Source organism: Myxocyprinus asiaticus, chromosome 22 (genome assembly GCF_019703515.2).
Source record: "Myxocyprinus asiaticus isolate MX2 ecotype Aquarium Trade chromosome 22, UBuf_Myxa_2, whole genome shotgun sequence".
NCBI lineage: Eukaryota > Metazoa > Chordata > Actinopteri > Cypriniformes > Catostomidae > Myxocyprinus > Myxocyprinus asiaticus.
In genome coordinates this window covers 28,877,710-28,897,886 of record NC_059365.1, presented here as the reverse complement: position 1 = coordinate 28,897,886, position 20,177 = coordinate 28,877,710, and positions in this window count along the sequence as shown.

Genomic DNA, 20,177 nt, shown 5'->3' with positions numbered 1-20,177 from the left:
AAAAAAAAGGCCAATGGGAATTGGCAAGTGGAATTTGTATGCCACTCCCCCAGACATACGGGTATAAAAGGAGCTGGCTCACAACCACTCATACAGATTGTCTCTTTGGAGCCGAGTGGTTGTGTTCAGCGAGCTGAATTACTCTGCCAATCCATTCACCTCAAAAAGCTGTTGGATTTACAGTGAATTACAGCGGCTTCTCCCCCTCTTGCACTGGTGTAGTGCAGAGAACGCCCCTGGGCGCTTCAGCAGCTAAAAGAGTATATTCTTCCTACTGAAAGAGTGCCATTAACGGTGTTGGGCCTCATGTATTCAGATAGAAGACAAAGGCAGGCCTAACACAGTCATAAAACCTAACTCAGACCACCACATAATAAGTCATAAATCTTACTGATAAAAACCGCGCCAAAATCAAACAAAGGGAGTCCAAAACAGACTACAAAAATCCCATGAAGCCTTGCTCACTTAAAGATCGAACTCTCAACTCCTGTTGGATGAGGCAAATGACAGAAAGCACCTCAACCATGACATCATCAGGAGTATCAATACCTCTGAAATGATTCTGGGGTTTGCTTCCAGCAACTTTGCTCGCCGTGTGTAGATGCAGCTCATCGCTGTTCTCAGGTGCAGCCTCGTGGCACAAGGAAGTAACGTCCGACTTGAAACTGTGGCCATACAATCTCCATCATGCTGGACGAGTTGAGATTACTCTGTGTTCCACCGAACACTCTAACGGATCCGAAGGAGACCGCCAAGCAATCCGCATCTTCATCCGTTTGCCTGCAGAAATGAAGAGAGAAAAGATTTCTCTTCCATCTTCAATCAAGTCGACGTTGCTGATTTCTCTGCCAGCCCGCCGAGAATCAGCAGCCATACCGCCCGCCAACAGAGCGAGGAAACGGCCTCCCTTCATCACCCAAGCCTCAAGGAACCGAGTCGGAGTTAAAGGACGGATGAACACACATTCTGCGTCCTCATGCGATTCAAGTAAGAGGTTTACATCTGGGCAGAGATAGAATATTATAGTGTGTTATTCTTGTGTATCAAGGTTATTGCTTGTACAGTTTACAGCCCACCGAGTCCGCTCATTATTAATACTCAGGGTATTAATTATCATGAATGAGATTTGCTGTATTGTAGTCCAACCACATTGGACTGTTGTGCATTTCCACTATCTCAGGTGAGACCGGCACACTGAGTCGATCCATTTAAGAATCAAAGACCGCGGGAGGGTTTACGAGCCGTCCACCGCGTCTCTGAGTGATAAACTAACAGCTGCTTTCTCTCCCACGATCGCGAAATTGGCTTTGGGGCCGTCACTTAATTCTCTCTCTCTCTTGTACTAACCCACACACACACACACACACACACACACGCGACCCCTCACAAACATTCTCGCACACATTTGTGGCTTGTAGATAGCTTTGTGATAAAGCTCAGCTTTGTCCCTAAGCTACCATTGACTGGTTTCTCTCCGTCCGCATTTGCTGCCATATTCTCTGGCCGGAAGTCTCGCGTGACATACTCTCCATGAGAGTCACGTCCGCCATTTTGTGCACGTCCCTCCTTACACACACACACACACACACACACACACACCCTCATGTGTTATAGGATTATTTTGATTTCCATATCTAATCATATCACTGTTAAGTTTTTAGTTTGTAATTCAGAAGTTTATTGACTGCATTGTATTAATTATTAATTGATATTACTGCATAAATAAACATTGTTATATTACAAAGAGAAGTGTTTTGGTTTGTTTTGCATACACCTGTGTCATGCTGACGGGATGTCAGTGCTCGGATTCAAGCCTTCATTCATTGTTTTTTTTCCCGAAAATCGATATTCTTCGGATGTCGATTTTCCTAAGAAAACAATCTAATATTGAGACTGTTATACTATCTGGTTATTAGTCCCTGATTCCAGGGTGGTGCCCCGTTAATATTAATCCTTATTAATATTCTATTGATTTTTGATAATTGATAATTATCTTTGATGATTGTTGAATTTGAATGATCAATAAGCTAGTGTTAATTTTAATTAATGTTTCATCAATGTTAACAGTTAACGATTATCTTTGATAATTGTTGATTTAAAGGATTAGAAAAAGCTAACATTGATTCTCATCAAGGTTCTATTGATTTTAATAATGAATAATTATCTTTGATAATTATTAATTATTGCTAATAACCAAACCCGCTCCTAAACGTAGTGCACTACATTTACTGGAGCCCCATATGAGGTTTTAATGAGTTAAGATTCAATTAATTAATTTAAATATTAATTAATAACTAAAGAAATAATTATCAATTATTTCTGATAGTAACACTGATCTAAACAACCAGTAAAGCCCTACAGTGCAGAGCATCTTTTTAAAGATGCCTCTCCGTTTGTGTGTATTTCCTGGTTGCGGTCATTACCTCTCTGCTGCCGATGGCCACAATCACGGTGTTACGTGCTTGGGTGCTGTCCATGTGGAAACAGCGTTCGTGGACGGGTCACGTTCTCACTGTGAGAGCGTGATCATGGCAACGTTGCGGTCGCGGTTTTTCTTTTGTTAGAGGGAAAGACCACCCCAGCAGCTCCCCGCCTCGCTCCTTCTACCTACGGGTTTGAGGCCGCGTCGGTTAGCACTGGGGGCGATTTGGGGACCCCAATGGGAGACACTCCGCCGGGTAGCTCCCCACAGACCTCCCATTCCCCAGTACGCTTGTTTGCCCCACTGGGATGAGACCGCCGGCTTATCTCAGGGCGAGTTCGTGATCTCGATTCGGCGCTCGCGAAGTGGATGAGCTCTCAATTGCAGCATCGGAGAGCGGGCTGTCCAGTCTGACGTTGAGGACTCGACTGGGCTCCCACCTTTGGGTGTGGTCGCCCAGTCGCAGCCTGACACACAGCTGGCAGCCATGCTTGCCCGGGTGGCTGTGTGTGTTGGCTGGAGTGGAACCCTCCACCCCCCCGAACCCTCGCAGCCTGACTATTGGTTCCTGGGCCTGGAGCGCCACTCACGGCCGTGCCCCGCCCCGGTCCCTTTCTTCCCGGAGGTGCATGAGGAGCCCACGAGGTCGTGGCGGGCACCTTTCACTGCCCGGACCCAGTCTCTGAGCTCTTCCGCTCTCACTACCCTCGATGGTGGGGCTGCCAGGGGGTACTCAGCGATTCCCCAGGTGGATAAGTTGGTTGCGGTGCACCTGTGCCCGCAAAACGCCGCCACCTGCCGGGGCCACCTGAGACCCCTGTCCAGCGCCTTTAGGGTTACGTCGTCTCTGGCAACTAAGGCCTGCGGTTCCGCTGGACAGGCCGCCTCCGCCCTGCATGCCATGGCTTTCCCTGCAAGTGCACCAAGCCAAGGCGTTAAGAGAATTGCACAAGGGTAGTTCTGACCCAGGATTGATGAAGGAGCTGCGCTCGGCGACCGACCTCGCTCTCCGGGTGACGAAGGTCACAGCGCAGACTCTTGAGCAGGCGATGTCCACCCTGGTGGTCCTTGACGCCCCCATCTCCCAGGTCAGCCTGTTCGGCGACACCATCGAGGACTTCGCCCAGCAGTTCTCGGCAGTGAAACAGCAGACGGAGGCTATTCAGCACATCCTGCATCGGCACGATTCAAGACCTCGCGCCATGTCTGCTTGTCGCCAAGGGCATCCTCCTGCCACAACAACACAGGCTCTGCCACGGCCTGGCCCCAGCGTGGAGCTACCCGCAGGAAGCAGACGCCACCCATCTCACGGCTGGCCACCAAGAACCCGAGGAAGGCTTCGAAGCACCCCTGAGATGGGTGACCCAGGCACATGGAGACCTGCTGCAGGCCTAGAGATGGTAAGCAGATCACTCCATCCCCCGGTGGAGGGCCGGGAGGAGAATCCTTTGCCTTTTCGTTGATTCGCCGCATGTCTGAAGGGCTGCAGTGCCTACACGTTCAGAAAAGGAGCAGATTCCTCATTCCCTGGGTCACATATCCGGTGTGCACGGCCGTCATTATCACGATCACCGGCCACCGTTCCTTTATGGCAGGTATGGCACTATGGGGGCGGCCCCCCTGCCCCTGCGCACCCAGCTGTGGCACAAACACGCCCACACCAGGTTGGTTCCGACGGACTGCGGGGATGATATTCCTCCTCCCCCCTCCCCGGCCAATCCTATGGTGGGTATCAGGAGCCAGGTAAGTGCTTCGATGTCCCTGGACTCAGCACGGCCACAGGGCTCAAGCCTTCTCAATGTGGCGCCTCAGGCTCCGCCCCGGCACGAGGTTCCACCCGCCGGTACGTCCGAAGAGATTGACCCCTTGGTCCCCCTCGCCCGGAGCTTGGACTCGTGGTTTCGTCACGCTTTCAAGGGCAGGTCATCCAAGTAGCACCCTACTGGCCCACCCAGATGTGGTTTTTGGACCTCACTCTCCTCATGACAGCCCCCCCCAGCAAATTCCCCTGAGGAAGGACCTTCTTTCTGAGGGACGGGGCACCATCTGGCACCCGTGACCAGACCTCTGGAATATCCACATCTGGCCCTTGGATGGGATGCGGAAGACCTAAGTGGCCTACCACCCACGGTCGTAGACACGATCACACAGGTTAGGGCTCCCTCAACAAGGCGCCTGTATGCCTTGAAGTGGCGTCTGTTCACTAAGTGGTGTTCTTCCCGATGTGAAGACCCCCAGAGATGCACAGTCGGATCAGTGCTTTCCCTCCTGCAGAAGAGGCTGGTGGGGTGGCTGTCCCCCTCCACCATGAAGGCGTATGTAGCCGCCATTTCGGCACATCAAAATGCAGTAGATGGTAGACCGTGCCTCATCCCCTCGTAGGACCTCTCTGTAGTCCTTCGGGGTCTACGGGGAGCTCCCTTCGAGTCCCTGGAGTCAGTTGAGCTTAAGGCACTCTCTTTGAAGACTACCCTCCTGACTGTGCTCACTTCCATCAAGAGGGTAGGGGACCTGCAGGCATTCTCTGTCAGTGAAATGTGCCTGGAATTCGGTCCGGGCTACTCTCACGTGATCCTGAGACCCCGACCGGGCTATGTGACCAAGGTTCCCATGACCCCGTTTAGGGATCAGGTGGTGAACCTGCAAGCACTGCCTTGGGAGGAGGCAGACCCAGCCTTGGCGTTGCTGTGTCCGGTGCGTGCTTTACGCATCTATTTGGATCGCACGCAGTCCTTTAGAAGTTCCGAGCAGCTCTTTGTCTGCTTTGGCGGACAGTGGAAACGGAGCGCTGTCTCCAAACAGAGGATCGTCCATTGGGTCATTGACGCCATCGTGATGGCATATCACGCTCAGGACGTGCCGACCCCTGTGGGGCTATGAGCCCACTCTACTAGGAGTGTGGCCTCCTGGGCCCTGACCAATGGCGCATCTTTGGCAGACATCTGCAGAGCAGCGGGCTGGGCAACACCCAACACCTTTGCGAGGTTCTACAATCTCCGGGTTGAGCCGGTCTCATCCCATGTATTGTCAGGTACGAGCAGGTAAGTTCCGGGACAGCTGGCCAGGTGTACCGTTTGTGCATAGTGCCTTTCCCCTCCCTGGATGACTTTTCTCCTTAGCCTTGTGGTAGACGAGTGTAACACTTCTCAGTGGAAGGAGGAGGCGAGCAGCAGATTTCCTGGTTCAGGTAAGCGTTTTATTCTCCTTACTGTAGCAAATGCACTTGTTCAGGGCTCTTACACTGTTCAATGACTAACTCTAAAAATATACAAACTACTTCACAAAATAAACTCTTGGAATAATAAACTCTTGGCTTCACAATTGGCTCTCTGGTGCCCAGGCTCTCTCTCTCGTCTAAGTGCTGCGTGGCCCTATTTCTGCCACTCTCCCTGTGCTCACTGAAATTAGAGACAGGTGTTAGACATAATTTAGCTCAGGTGTAAGCGCCCTTACCGCTTTCTCTCTCTCAGGAGAGATGCTTGCCACGCCCCCGCTGCCACAATGAGTTTGTGGAGAAACACGCTGCCGGCCAAGTACATGTGCTAACTAAGCCCTGTACGGGGGTAGGTGCTCCACATGCGCTGGTTCCCCATAGGTGACCCCATGTGATATATCTTCCACTAAATAGTTTCCCTGTCAGTAAACTGCATCTTCCTTGGGCATAAATAGTACCAAATATTTTCATATTTTATTTAAAATTGCCAAAATAATCCACAAATAATATTTTTTATTTTCACAAACTGTAATGATTACATTTTGTTCATGTATTTAAAGTGCAAGGAAACTGTTTTAATAGCCTTTACTTGATCGTTACACCACAACATTTTATAAGTCATTTTTATTTTTAGATTTTTTAAAAAATGTATCAAAAATTAACATGACCACAAAGATTACATTTCTAAAAACATATGTTTTAAACTACATTTTTAAAAGATTTCGTATTTTTATCAACCCTGACAAAGTTATTTGTCAATTACCCAGCTGATCATGCGGATGGCCGCCTCGGTGTGGAGTGCTTCTATTGTTTTGTTGTTTTTGTTTGTTTGTCCTGTGTTTAGTAATCTTTTTCCAGTCAGTTTTACCAGAGATGAACTGCTGAACATTCGACAGCATATACCAGTCAATCTTTTCCCGGATTTTAAATATGCGGCTGTGTTATTTAAACACGCTATTATACGCAGGCGATGGAGACGAGCAAGTGCGCTGGTCAAGCTCCATCGGCAGGGCTTTCGAACAACGCTGCTGAGCATTCATCTTGCGAATCTCCACTCTCTCCCTAACAAAACAGATGAACTACATCTCCTCACCCGCACAAACAAGGACTTTTCAACCTCTGCTGCCTTGTGCTTCACAGAAACCTGGCTGAGTGAAGCCATTCCGGACAGCGCGTTACATTTTCCGGGCTTTCAGCTGTTCAGAGCGGATCACATCGCGGAGTTAACTGGGAAAATGAGAGGCAGTGGAACATGCTTTTACGTCAATGAAAGTTGGTGTACAGATGTAACAACGTTAAAGAGGATGTGCTGTCCTAATTTGGAAGCGCTCTTTATTAACTGTAAGCCTTTCTACTTGCCACGGGTGTTTTCCTTGTTTATTCTGTTGAGTGTGTATATCGCGCCAAATGCGTGTTTGAATGTGGCTCTGCAACAGCTGGCTGATCAAATCACAGACACATAACAACAATACCTGTTATTATTATTCTTAGGGATTTTAACAAAGCAAACCTCACACGTGAATTGCCTAAATACAAACAGCACATTACATGTCCAACCAGAGACAGAAATATACTGGATCACTGCTACGCAACAATAAAGGATGCATATCGCTCTGTCCCTAGAGCAGCTTTGGGACTCTCTGATCAGTGTCTGGTTCATCTTCTTCCAACCTACAGACAGAAATTAAAATCTGCTAAGCCTGTATTAAGGACTGTAAAGTGATGGACCAACGAAGCAGAGCTGGAACTACAAGCCTGTGTAGGGCTTTACTGGTTGTTTAGATCAGTGTTACTATCAGAAATAATTAATAAATATTTCTTAAGTTATTAATTCATATTTAAATTAATTAATTGAATCTAACTCATTAAAACCTCATATGGGGCTCCAGTAAATGTAGTGCGCTACGTTTTGGTTATTAGCAATAATTAATAATTATCAAAGATAATTATTAATTATTAAAATCAGTAGAACATTGATGAGAATCAATGTAAGCTTTTTTAAACCTTTAAATCAACAATTATCAAAGATAATCACTAATCATTAACATCGATGAAACATTAATTAAAATTAACACTAGCTTATTGATCATTCAAACTCAACAATCATCAAAGATAATTATCAATTATCAAAAATCAATAGAATATTAATAAGGATTAACATTGACGGGGCACCACCCTGGAATCAAGAACTAATAACCAGATAGTATAACAGTCTCAATATTAGATTGTTTTCTTAGGAAAATCGACATCCAAAAATATCGATTTTCGGTAAGAAAAAAAAACATTGAATGAAGGCTTGAATCCGAGCACTGACATCCCGTCAGCATGACACAGGTGTATGCAAAACAAACCAAAATGCTTCTCTTTGTAATATAACAAAGTTTATTTATACAGTAATATCAATTAATAATTAATACAATGCAGTCAATAAACTTCCAACTTCCAACTACAAACTAAACAGTGATATGATTAGATATAGAAACTAAAATAATCCTATAACACATAAGGTGTGTGTGTGAGTGTGTGTGTGTGTGTGTGTGTGTGTAAGGAGGGATGCGCACAAAATGGCGGACATGACTCTTGTGGAGAGTATGTCACGCGAGACTTCCGGCCAGGGAATATGGCCGCGAATGTGGGCGGAGAGAAACCAGTCAATGGTAGCTTAGGGACAAAGCTGAGCTTTATCACGAAGCTATCTACTAGCCAAAAATGTGTGCGAGAATGTTTGTGAGGGGTCGCGTGTGTGTGAGTGGTTAGTATGAGAGAGAGAGAGAATTAAGTGATGGCCCCAAAGCCGATTTCGCAATCGTGGGAGAGAAAGCAGCTGTTAGTTTATCACTCAGAGACGCAGTGGACGGCTCGTAAACCGTCACACGTTCTTTGATTCTTTAATGGATAAACTCATTTTGCCGGTCTCACCCACGATGGCGGAAATGCACATCAGCCCAATGTGGTTGGACTACAATACAGCAAATCAAATTTGTGATAATTAATACCCTGAGTATTAATAACGAGTGGACTCGGCGGTCCGTAAACTGTACAAGCAATAACCTTGATACACAAGAATAACACACTATAATATTCTATCTCTGCCCAGACGTAAACCTCTTACTTGAATCGCATCAGGATGCAGAATGTGTGTTCATCTATCCTTTAACTCAGACTCGGTTCCTCGAGGCGCGGGTGATGACAGGAGGCCGTTTCCTCGCTCTGGCTGCTGATTCTCGGCGGGCTGGCGGAGAAATCAGCAACGTTGACTTGATTGAAGAGGGAAGAGAAATCTTTTCTCTTCACTTCTGCAGGCAAACGGATGAAGATGCGGATTGCTTGGCGGTCTCCTTTGGATCCGTTAGAGTGTTCAGTGGAACACAGAGTAATCTCAACTTGTCCAGCGAGATGGAGATTGTATGGCCACAGTTTCAAGTCAGACGTTACTTCCTTGTGCCACGAGGCTGCACCTGAGAGCAGCGATGAGCTGCGTCTACACACAGCGAGCAAAGTTGCTGGAAGCCAATCCCGGAAGCATTTCAGAGATATTTCTACGCCTGATGATGTCATGGTTGAGGTGCGTTCTGTTGTGTGCCTCATCCAATAGGAGTTGAGAGTTCGATCCTTTAGTGAGCAAGGCTTCATGGGATTTGTAGTCTGTTTTGGACTCCCTTTGTTTGATTTTGGCGCGGTTTTTTTCAGTAGGATTTATGACCTGTTGGGGCCTGAGTTAGGTTTTACGACTGTGTTAGGCCTGCCTTTGTCTTCTATCTGAATACATGAGGCCCAACACCTGCTTTGACTGCACTGATTGGAGTGTTTTTGAGGCTGCAGCCACAGACCTGGATGAGCTTATAGATACTGTTACATCATATATCAGTTTCTGTGAGGATATGTGCATTCCTACTAGGACTTATTTAACATTTAACAATGACAAACCATGGTTTACATGGAACTCAGGCAGCTTCGTCAGGCCAAAGAGGATGCTTACAGAGTTGGGGATAAAGTCTTGTACAATCAGGCCAGGAACACACTGAATAAGGGAATCAGAGTGGCTAAAAGAAGATACTCTGAGAAGCTGATAACGACCCTGCATCAGTGTGGAGTGGCATGAAACAATTTAAGAATTACAAGACTCCTACCCCCAACCCTGTAGGGAACCAACAACTGGCTGATGACCTGAATGTGTTCTACTGCAGATTTGACAGGCCCAATCTCACACCCCACACCCACTCTGACCTTCACTTCACACAAACACCAACACCTCATGCAACCCCCCTCCTCCCCCCTCCTGCTACTCAACCTGCACTTAAGATCTGTGAAGATGATGTGAGCTATGTCTTTCGAAAACAAAGGATAAGGAAAGCACAGGGCCCAGATGAAGTTTCACCTGCATGTCTTAAATCCTGTGCTAACCACCTGGCCCCCATCTTCACACAGATCTTCAATAGATCACTGGAGCAGTGTAAAGTATTATGCTGCTTCAAACATTCCACTGTCATCCCCATACCAAAGAAACCAAAAATCACAGGACTTAATGATTACAGACCTATCGCCCTGATGTCTGTGGTCATGAAGTCATTTGAGAGACTGGTGTTGGCCCACCTGAAGGACATCACTGGACCCTTTCTAGATCCCCTTCAATTTGCTTACAGAGCAAACAGGTCTGTGGATGATGCAGTCAACATGGGATTGCATCATATCCTGCAACATCTGGACAGACCAGGGACATATGCAAGGATCCTTTTTGTGGACTTTCAGCTTTCAACACCATCATCCCAGCTATTCTATGGACTAAATTACACCAACTCTCTGTTCCCACGTCTATCTGTCAGTAGATTACCAGCTTTCTGACAGACAGGCAGCAGCTTGAGAGACAGGGGGAATTCACTTCTAGCTACTGCACAATCAGCACTGGTGCCCCCCAGGGATGTGTGCTCTCCCCCACTACTCTTCACCCTCTACACCAACGACTGCATCACCAAGGACCCCTCTGTCAAGATCCTGAAGTTTGCAGACGACACCACAGTCATCAGCCTCATCCGAGATGACAATGAGTCTTCATACAGAAGGGAGGTTAAACAGCTGGCTGTCTGGTGTAGTCAAAACAACCTGGAGCTGAACACGCTCAAAACAGTGGAGATGATAGTGGACTTTAGGAGGAACACCCCAACACTGTCCCCCCTCACCATTCTAAACAGCACTGTGGCAGCAGTGGAGTCATTCATGTTCCTGGGCACTACCATCTCACAGGACCTGAAGTGGGAGACCCACATTGACTCCACTGTGAAAAAGTCCCAGTAGAGGTTGTACTTTCTTCGCCAGTTGAGGAAGTTCATCCTGCCACAGGCGCTGCTGATACAGTTCTACTCAGTGGTCATTGAGTCTGTCCTTTGCACTTCAATAACTGTCTGGTTTGGTTCAGCTACAAAATCAGACATCAGAAGACTACAAAAGGACAGTTCGGACTGCTGAGAGGATTATTGGTTGCCCCCTGCCCCCCCTTCAAGAACTATACACTTCCAGAGTGAGGAAAAAGGCTGGAAAAATCACTCTGGACCCCACTCACCCTGCACACTACCTTTTGGAACTGTTGCCTTCTGGCCGACGCTTCAGAGCTCTGAGCACCAGAACCGTCAGGCACAGGAACAGTTTTTTCCCCCAGGCTATCCATCTCATGAACAGTTAAAACTGCCCATTTGAGCAATAATTAATGTGCAATACAAAGCTTAGTCTTTTTATATTATCCAACACATCCTACCTCTTCTGCCATTACATAACCGATTTGTATTTAGATTTGCACTACGTGTATGTGTGTTTGTGTATGTATGCATGTATGTATGTATGTATGTATGTATGTGTATATATACAGGTGCATCTCAATAAATTAGAATGTCGTGGAAAAGTTCATTTATTTTAGTAATTCAACTCAAATTGTGAAACTCGTGTATTAAATGAATTCAGTGCACACAGACTGAAGTAGTTTAAGTCTTTGGTTCTTTTAATTGTGATGATTTTGGCTCACATTTATCAAAAACCCACCAATTCACTATCTCAAAAAATTAGAATACATCATAAGACCAATAAAAAAAACATTTTTTGTGAATTGTTGGCCTTCTGGAAAGTATGTTCATTTACTGTATATGTACTCAATACTTGGTAGGGGCTCCTTTTGCTTTAATTACAGCCTCAATTTGGCGTGGCATGGAGGTGATCAGTTTGTGGCACTGCTGAGGTGGTATGGAAGCCCAGGTTTCTTTGACAGTGGCCTTCAGCTCATCTGCATTTTTTGGTCTCTTGTTTCTCATTTTCCTCTTGACAATACCCCATAGATTCTCAATGGGTTCAGGTCTGGTGAGTTTGCTGGCCAGTCAAGCACACCAACACCATGGTCATTTAACCAACTTTTGGTGCTTTTGGCAGTGTGGGCAGGTGCCAAATCCTGCTGGAAAATGAAATCAGCATCTTTAAAAAGCTGGTCAGCAGAAGGAAGCATGAAGTGCTCCAAAATTTCTTGGTAAACGGGTGCAGCGACTTTGGTTTTCAAAAAACACAATGGACCAACACCAGCAGATGACATTGCACCCCAAATCATCACAGACTGTGGAAACTTAACACTGGACTTCAAGCAACTTGGGCTATGAGCTTCTCCACCCTTCCTCCAGACTCTAGGACCTTGGTTTCCAAATGAAATACAAAACTTGCTCTCATCTGAAAAGAGGACTTTGGAACACTGGGCAACAGTCCAGTTCTTCTTCTCCTTAGCCCAGGTAAGACACATCTGACGTTGTCTGTGGTTCAGGAGTGGCTTAACAAGAGGAATACGACAACTGTAGCCAAATTCCTTGACATGTTTGTGTGTGGTGGCTCTTGATGCCTTGACCCCAGCCTCAGTCCATTCCTTGTGAAGTTCACCCAAATTCTTGAATCGATTTTGCTGGACAATCATAAGGCTGCGGTTCTCTCGGTTGGTTGTGCATCTTTCTCTTCCACACTTTTTCCTTCCACTCAACTCTGTTAACATGCTTGGATACAGCACTCTGTGAACAGCCAGCTTCTTTGGCAATGAATGTTTGTGGCTTACCCTCCTTGTGAAGGGTGTCAATGATTGTCTTCTGGACAACTGTCAGATCAGCAGTCTTCCCCATGATTGTGTAGCCTAGTGAACCAAACTGAGAGACCATTTTGAAGGCTCAGGAAACCTTTGCAGGTGTTTTGAGTTGATAAGCTGACTGGCATGTCACCATATTCTAATTTTTTGAGATAGTGAATTGGTGGGTTTTTGTTAAATGTGCGCCAAAATCATCACAATTAAAAGAACCAAAGACTTAAACTACTTCAGTCTGTGTGCATTGAATTTATTTAATACATGAGTTTCACAATTTGAGTTGAATTACTGAAATAAATGAACTTTTCCACGACATTCTAATTTATTGAGATGCACCTGTATATATATATATATATATGTGTACGTGTATGTATATATATGTATGTATATATGTATATATTGTCTATTGTGTATTCTATATATACTTTTTTCTTTTCAATATTTATCTATTTTTTATTCAATTTTAATTGTCTTGTAGCTGTTTTTGTATTGTTGTGTACTGGAAGCTCCTGTCACCAAGACAAATTCCTTGTATGTGTAAGCATACTTGGCAATAAAGCTGATTCTGATTTTGATTCTGATGAATGGAAATGCTAACAAATAGCTTTTTCCATGTATTATATAGATCTTGACCTTGTTCGTTTTAATTTAATGTAATTTTTTTTTTTTACCGTTTTTATCTGAAAGCAACTAGTTAACACTCATGTTGTGTTCCGGTCATTTTGTCACGAAGAGGATTTTATTTTGCCTTAAAAGTTAGTTAATGTTATCCTATTGGACTACATCATAACTTCCCAAATTTTTTTTTTTTTTTATAATTTTTTGAAAAAAAGTTACACTTTTAGTGTTCCTGGTCAAAAATGACAGGCCTATAAAAATTGCTTATAAATCTTTCATTATGCTATATTATCACCAAATATTAAAAAAACACACACATGCTCATGTACACGCACAAAATCTTTTGAGTATTACGTGCTTTCAAAACAAACTTCCTGGTTAAACATTAAAGCACACTGGTGTGATAAATAGTACAGAATGTTTTCATATTTTGTGTAATATTGCCAAAATTATCCACAAATAATGCTTTTTTGACTCAAAAACTGAGGTGCATATGCTCAGGTTAATGAGGCCTACAATCACTAATTTCCAAAGAGAAATACAAAACCTGTGCTAATTGAAAGAAAACAAGTTGGCAAAAGATCTAATCCAATATTTGGTGATAATATAGCATAATGAGAGATTTATAAGCAATTTTTAATAGACTAGTCATTTTTGACCGGGAACAATAAATTCGGTAAAAAATTTAAACAGAACAAGGGTTAAAAAAAAAAGAGGCATGTGGCTGACATTCAGCACTTCGTCCTTCATTTGGAGGACAGAATATAGATAAATAAATAAATAAATAAAATAACATACATATATGAATAAAATGAACAAAAGAGGGTCATGGATAATTCATGTGCCCACACACATACACACGGCATTGATGAAGTGAATGGTAGGACTCATTTCCGGATTTGTTGCGATTGTGAAGTTTATTTCCTTTCACGCATGGGGATGTTTTAATAACAGGCTAGATGTAAGCCCTGTTGCCTGGCAACTGCCTGCTGTCAACATGCAGGCTGTGTTACTGTGGGACCAAGACGACTGGATGGAAGAGTGGGACACAAAGCTGTGCTCCACCAAACAGTGATCAAGTGACATTTGGGTTCAACAACCTTGCTCTCTCAGAGACCTGACAGGTCAAAAAGCTCTTTGACACAAAACACAAATATCCAAAGCTGTCTATTCACAATGCACACTCTTTTACTGTGCCTCTACTGTTCTAAATGTGCATTTCAGATTAAGCATGTGTGTATGTTACTGTGTGTATATGTATGCGTGTGCATGCAGGCCTCTTACCTTCCCTTTACATACACACATGCTTCCATTGTCTGGGTTGTGGTTAGCTGGTGCTCCAGTGAAGTGTTTTAAGTGCTGTTGTGAACTGAATGCAAGAGGTGAGGCCAGCTGGGGTTAATTATTTGCTGCATATTAATGGCCAGCAGTGGCGTTCAGTATAGAGAGCCAATCTCCATCACACCGCCTCCAAAAATGTGACATTTCTAAAGAGCACAGAGTGACTGAGAAATGTCCTTTTTTCCTTCATTTTATTTTTCATAGCCAGGTCCCTCTCCAAATGCCTGCTCTACACATTTTTTTCATTTGCAAATTGGATAACTTGAGGTCTGATGAACAAACTGTTTCTGTTGAAAGACTTTTGGATTTTACTACTGTTAGGAATAAATCAAATTCTCATCACTGCAGGGCTAAAGCAATTTTCAATCACATCAGGGCTCGTTGTCATTTTCTTCATTCATGTATAATAATATACTGCATAATATACTTTTTTTTTATTTATTTTTTATTTTAGTTTTACTCCTTTGGGAGTGTGGTACTTTAATCTCAACACACAAACATTGCTTTTATAGTTAATTGCTTTTATGTGTCTTTTCAAGAATGGTTAATTGCAACATGAAAATACTGTCATTATTTACTCACTATTATGTCGTTCCAAACCTGTATGACTTTATTTGTTCTGTGGTAAATACAAATAGGATTTTTTGAAGAATCTGTACACAACTCTATTTTCCCATACAGCCACCAAAATTCAAATTCACTATGTTCAGTTACTTAACACGTTAGAACCTATGGTGTTTTGCTGCTGTGGTATTCAGTCCCCCCAATAAATCCTGTGCCTCTCTGACGCTGAAGTCCTACAATATGAACATACTTCAATTAATGTTGTGTAAGTTATACAGTATATGACATATCACATTATATTTTTTAATTATGTTTTCAGTTAGCATTAATCATGTGACATTCGATACAGAAGCTTTGAAACTTGTGTAAAAAACAACAACAGCACTTTTCTCATTGAAGCTCTGTATTGGAGGTACATTTGTTTTGCAAAAACCACATGATCTGTAACGTCCAATGCTTTGTTCAACTGAAAACCATGTGACTGCTTCAGTATCTGGTTCAAAAGAAGTGCAAATCCCAGCACGTTTGAAACCAATACAGTCACATAAGCACCTTTCACACCCCTGTTAATAAAATGTTTCCGCCCAGCCCAAAAGCATCCCAATCTACATGTATAATAGTTAGTAATTTACTCTCATTTGTTTATTTATTTATTTTTTTTAACACAACACAGTAATGTCATAACTCATATCTGAAGCTCTTGCTTGAGCCTTGAGTTACTTGGTCATTTATTTACTTAATTAAGTGAACAAAACAAGAAGTGATTAGCCTGCTAAGCTAACATTCCATCATGCATTCCCTGTAAGCTAATCAATTATCCTACTAAGCTAACATATTCAACATACAAGTTGGCTACTTCACATAATTATATGAAAACGCTGAATTTCGTACTATATTGTAAATGCATGTGGTAATACTTCACATACAGTAGCTTCAACAGGAATTAGTATCAGACACTTAAAGCTAGGGTGTGCAATCTTTTCCAGAAATTTTTGTTGTTATACTGGTTCAAAGTCTCTTCACATCCTGATAGCAATCAATAATTTAAGTGGTCTAAATGTAAATTATATATATCATCTGTGGAAGGGACAGGACTAAAAAATGATCGACCAATCATTGTATTCGGTCCGAATGTAATAATAGGATGTCCTTCCTGTCTGTCAATCTATATTTGCATACCGCCACGCAACTTGTTCACACAGACAATCACATGTCATCAGCGTGGGTTCCTTGACGCTGTGCAGAGCGAGTGTGAGAATGGAAGGTGAACCGCAGCTACCTTATGTTCCTCCTGAACCACCAGTAAAAGGAAACAAGAAAAGACCGTGTTAGAAACTTCTACAACGAAAAAAACGTCTGGATCAAGAGCATGCTAAAAGCAGAATTAACATTGCCGTTGCTTTTCCACGCTGGAGGCAACTGCAGGACTCAAAAGGTCTGAAAAATGACGCCATGGTTGCTGTTTTTCTTTTGGACAGGTAATTACATGGTTTGATTTGTTTTTGATATATTTTGTTAATGTAATTAAGTATTTAGCGATAGAGGAGGCGTGGCTTTGGAGACACCTCTGAAGCGAGGGCGGGCTCTATGCTTTCAAAGCTAGCTTGCTAACTGCTAGCCTCTCTGGATTACACACCCTAGCTTTAATCAGACATTACCATAGACTGACTATTATAACATAATAAATTGACTGCCGGGGTTCTTATTTTCAATATGTTTTCCAGTCGTTGAGAACTTTATTTGGAATTTGCTACCAAAAAAAAAAATTTAAAAAAATGCTGTTTTAGAAGAGAACTCATATAAATTTTACAAGTTTGATTTATTAACAGTAGCATACTAACTGTTGTAAATCTCTGAACGTGTTTTCATATGACTTTACTGTACTGTTTTGAGGTTAAGATTATTAGTGGATAACTTTAGTTTTAGTCACACAAAGTTATTGTTTCAGAAAATCTGATGTATAACACACAAACCTCATTAATTACTTTATGGTGCTTTTTTTGTTCCTTTTTGGAGCTTGACAGATGTGGTCACCGGCCAATTATACACTACAAAGTTTTGGGAGTGACAACCACATTTAAATGCGGGAGTGAATCCCCTAAATTTACATTTCATGTGTGTATGGTACAGGATTAACTCCTGCAATTGCGATGATGGACAAGTGATAACCATAGCAACGCTGTAGCGTCCTGGCCTGTGAAACATGAAGGCCACCAGTTTAACCTGTTGCTGTTTTTGAGCAAAGAGATTATCCTCCACAGATATATTATAATCTGACAATGTTTCATTTGCTGCCATCGACAGAATCAGTGTGTTTTGTTTATGAGCGTCTAAACGGCTGTTGCTAAACAGCGCATGCTCTGGACAGTATTGCACGGGTTACCCCGAGACTGCAGGGCTGAATCGATTAATAAACAAAAAACTACAGATAAGAGAGACAGACTGGAATATATGAATGAGTGAGGACATACTTCTATTAGTGTGATTTAAACCAGGAGAAGACAGACGCATCTGATACGCTCCAATAATCACGCCATTAACAGTAGTTAATCAGTCCGGTTCCGTACACACTGTGTGGAATTTTTTTTTTATGTCGTTGTCACTATCTGATTTTTCCGGTATTTAATTTGGTTCCAGAATGCGGTTGTCACTCCGGTATTTTATCGATCTTTGTGTGTACAGAACAGGATTAAGCACCAAAAGGTGAACTGACAACCAAATTTAGCTGCAGTGTGTTCGTGGCCACTATGAACTGTGACTTTATGGAAAGAGCAGAGTAGAGATTCTTCAAAAATTGCATCATTTGTGTTCCACAGAAAAATAACAGCATTAATGGGTTTGACATGGCATTAGGGTGAGTAATAATGACAAATGTTCCGTTTGGGGTGAACTATTTCTTAAACTCAATCCTACACCCATACACCCACAGTCTGTGGATCTGAGAGGAGAGGGTCCATTCTGTCTGTAGAGTATATTGGTCATTAACAGAACACTTGGCTGTGCTCCCTGGTGGTTCTGCATGTTCATTGTTCAGTCCAGTTTCTTTATTTCTGTTCAAGGTCACTTTTTCTCTCTCTCCCCCACTTGTTTCTCAACTGAATTTCTTCATAATTTATATAAATACCCAAAAAGATTGTTTGATTAAATTCTGGCATTTCCTTGTAACACACATTTCCATTTAAATTGTTTTAATGCTAATGTTGTCGCAAGTGAGAGAATTGGAATAAATGTGTGCAGCGGTTAAGGCATCCTTGTATCATAGTTTCAGTGTAGAAATATATCTTATAAGTTGGGTATAATTATGCATGCAGAAGACAGAGAAACTTGCATTCTCTTGGCCTAATGAAAGTATTTATCAGTGCTTTATAAACGTCTCTCTAATGAAGTTTGTCAATCATATAGACTGCTAAAAGCTACATTTCCTGGAAATATGTATGATGGATTGCTGCAATGCCACTGCAGCGTACTGGGTATATTAAAGGGGAGTTGTACATTAAAGTTAAAATCACTCTGTAACCACTCCAGGATTAATCAGCCAACTCTAACTGTATGTATATATATGATGTCAATTACACTGAATAAATGTATGCATGGCAATTTCTGCTACAGTGTTTTAGACAGAAGGTTTTTTTTTATTTTTTTTTACTTACAATAATCATACATCTTTTAATATTAAGATACATATTTTTAGTTGTATTAGTTGCATTAAAAAACATAATAAATTAAAATTCATAGTAGTATGAGATTTAAAATCGATTAGAGTTGTCTCATACAAAAACATACATTTTTATTTTCACGAACGAACCAGCAAACAATGTTATTATGATTTTTCCTAAGTTTAACCCCTAACCGAAACCTAAACCTAACCATAAAATCTAACACAAACCCTAAACCTAAACCATGATTTCAATAACAACAAAACTTTTGTCCACCATGGAAGAGAGATCAATATTGCTGTTTGGAATGAGACAAGGGAAGCGGGTAATTGATATACTGTACATCATTCATTTGTATTGCATAAATAAATATGGTATTTAGAGACCCAGCACTTATATCTATCAAAAATGGATGTACAAATAGTACATGCCCAGATAGTGTCAATTTTTCAAATTATTTTCATGACAATTAGTCTAGAACAGGATTCATTATTTTCACAATGAAATTTCATGAGATGCAACTGGCTGTCAAACACATATTGAGCTACACATAACACATAATCTACACTTAGGATACACATTAGCTACACCTAAGTTACACAAATGTTACACATATGTATTTTCTCAAGCACTTATTCAGTCTAAATAGATGAACAACTTATTTCAGTAGTACACCCAAATGACAAGTCTTTGATAAGACTTATCATACTGTTCATGTGTTACACTTCCTATAATTTACATCCATATTGTTTCTACATCAGCTAGCAATGTCAAATGTAAATCAAATCAATCACTGAAACATTAGCGCCACCTTGAGTAAGAAATAACAAGTATAATATGTATGTGTACATGCATATGGGATACTGATAATTCACCATTGTTGATAATTCATTGTTGCACAGAAAATCAACGTGATTTAGTGTTTATTTGTATGAACATATAACTCATTTATCTTGTAATAAACAAAGAAATAGATATCCTGTGATAGTAAACTTAAATACATAGATATTAAATAATCATAAAAAATATAATTTATGGAAGTGTGGAAAAAAAAAAAGACACTCTTACATAACTCGAGTCTATAAAGAATCTATACTCTTTTGTTGCTTAAACCATTATACAAAAAATTGTTGCAATTTTGACTTTGTATATGTGTGTGTGTGTTAGACTATTTATAAGAGATAGATTGAGGAATACTAAAGAGGTTTGGGCACAACTCCAAAAAAATGGATGAGGTACAGGGGGTTAAATGAGATCCCAGGTCTC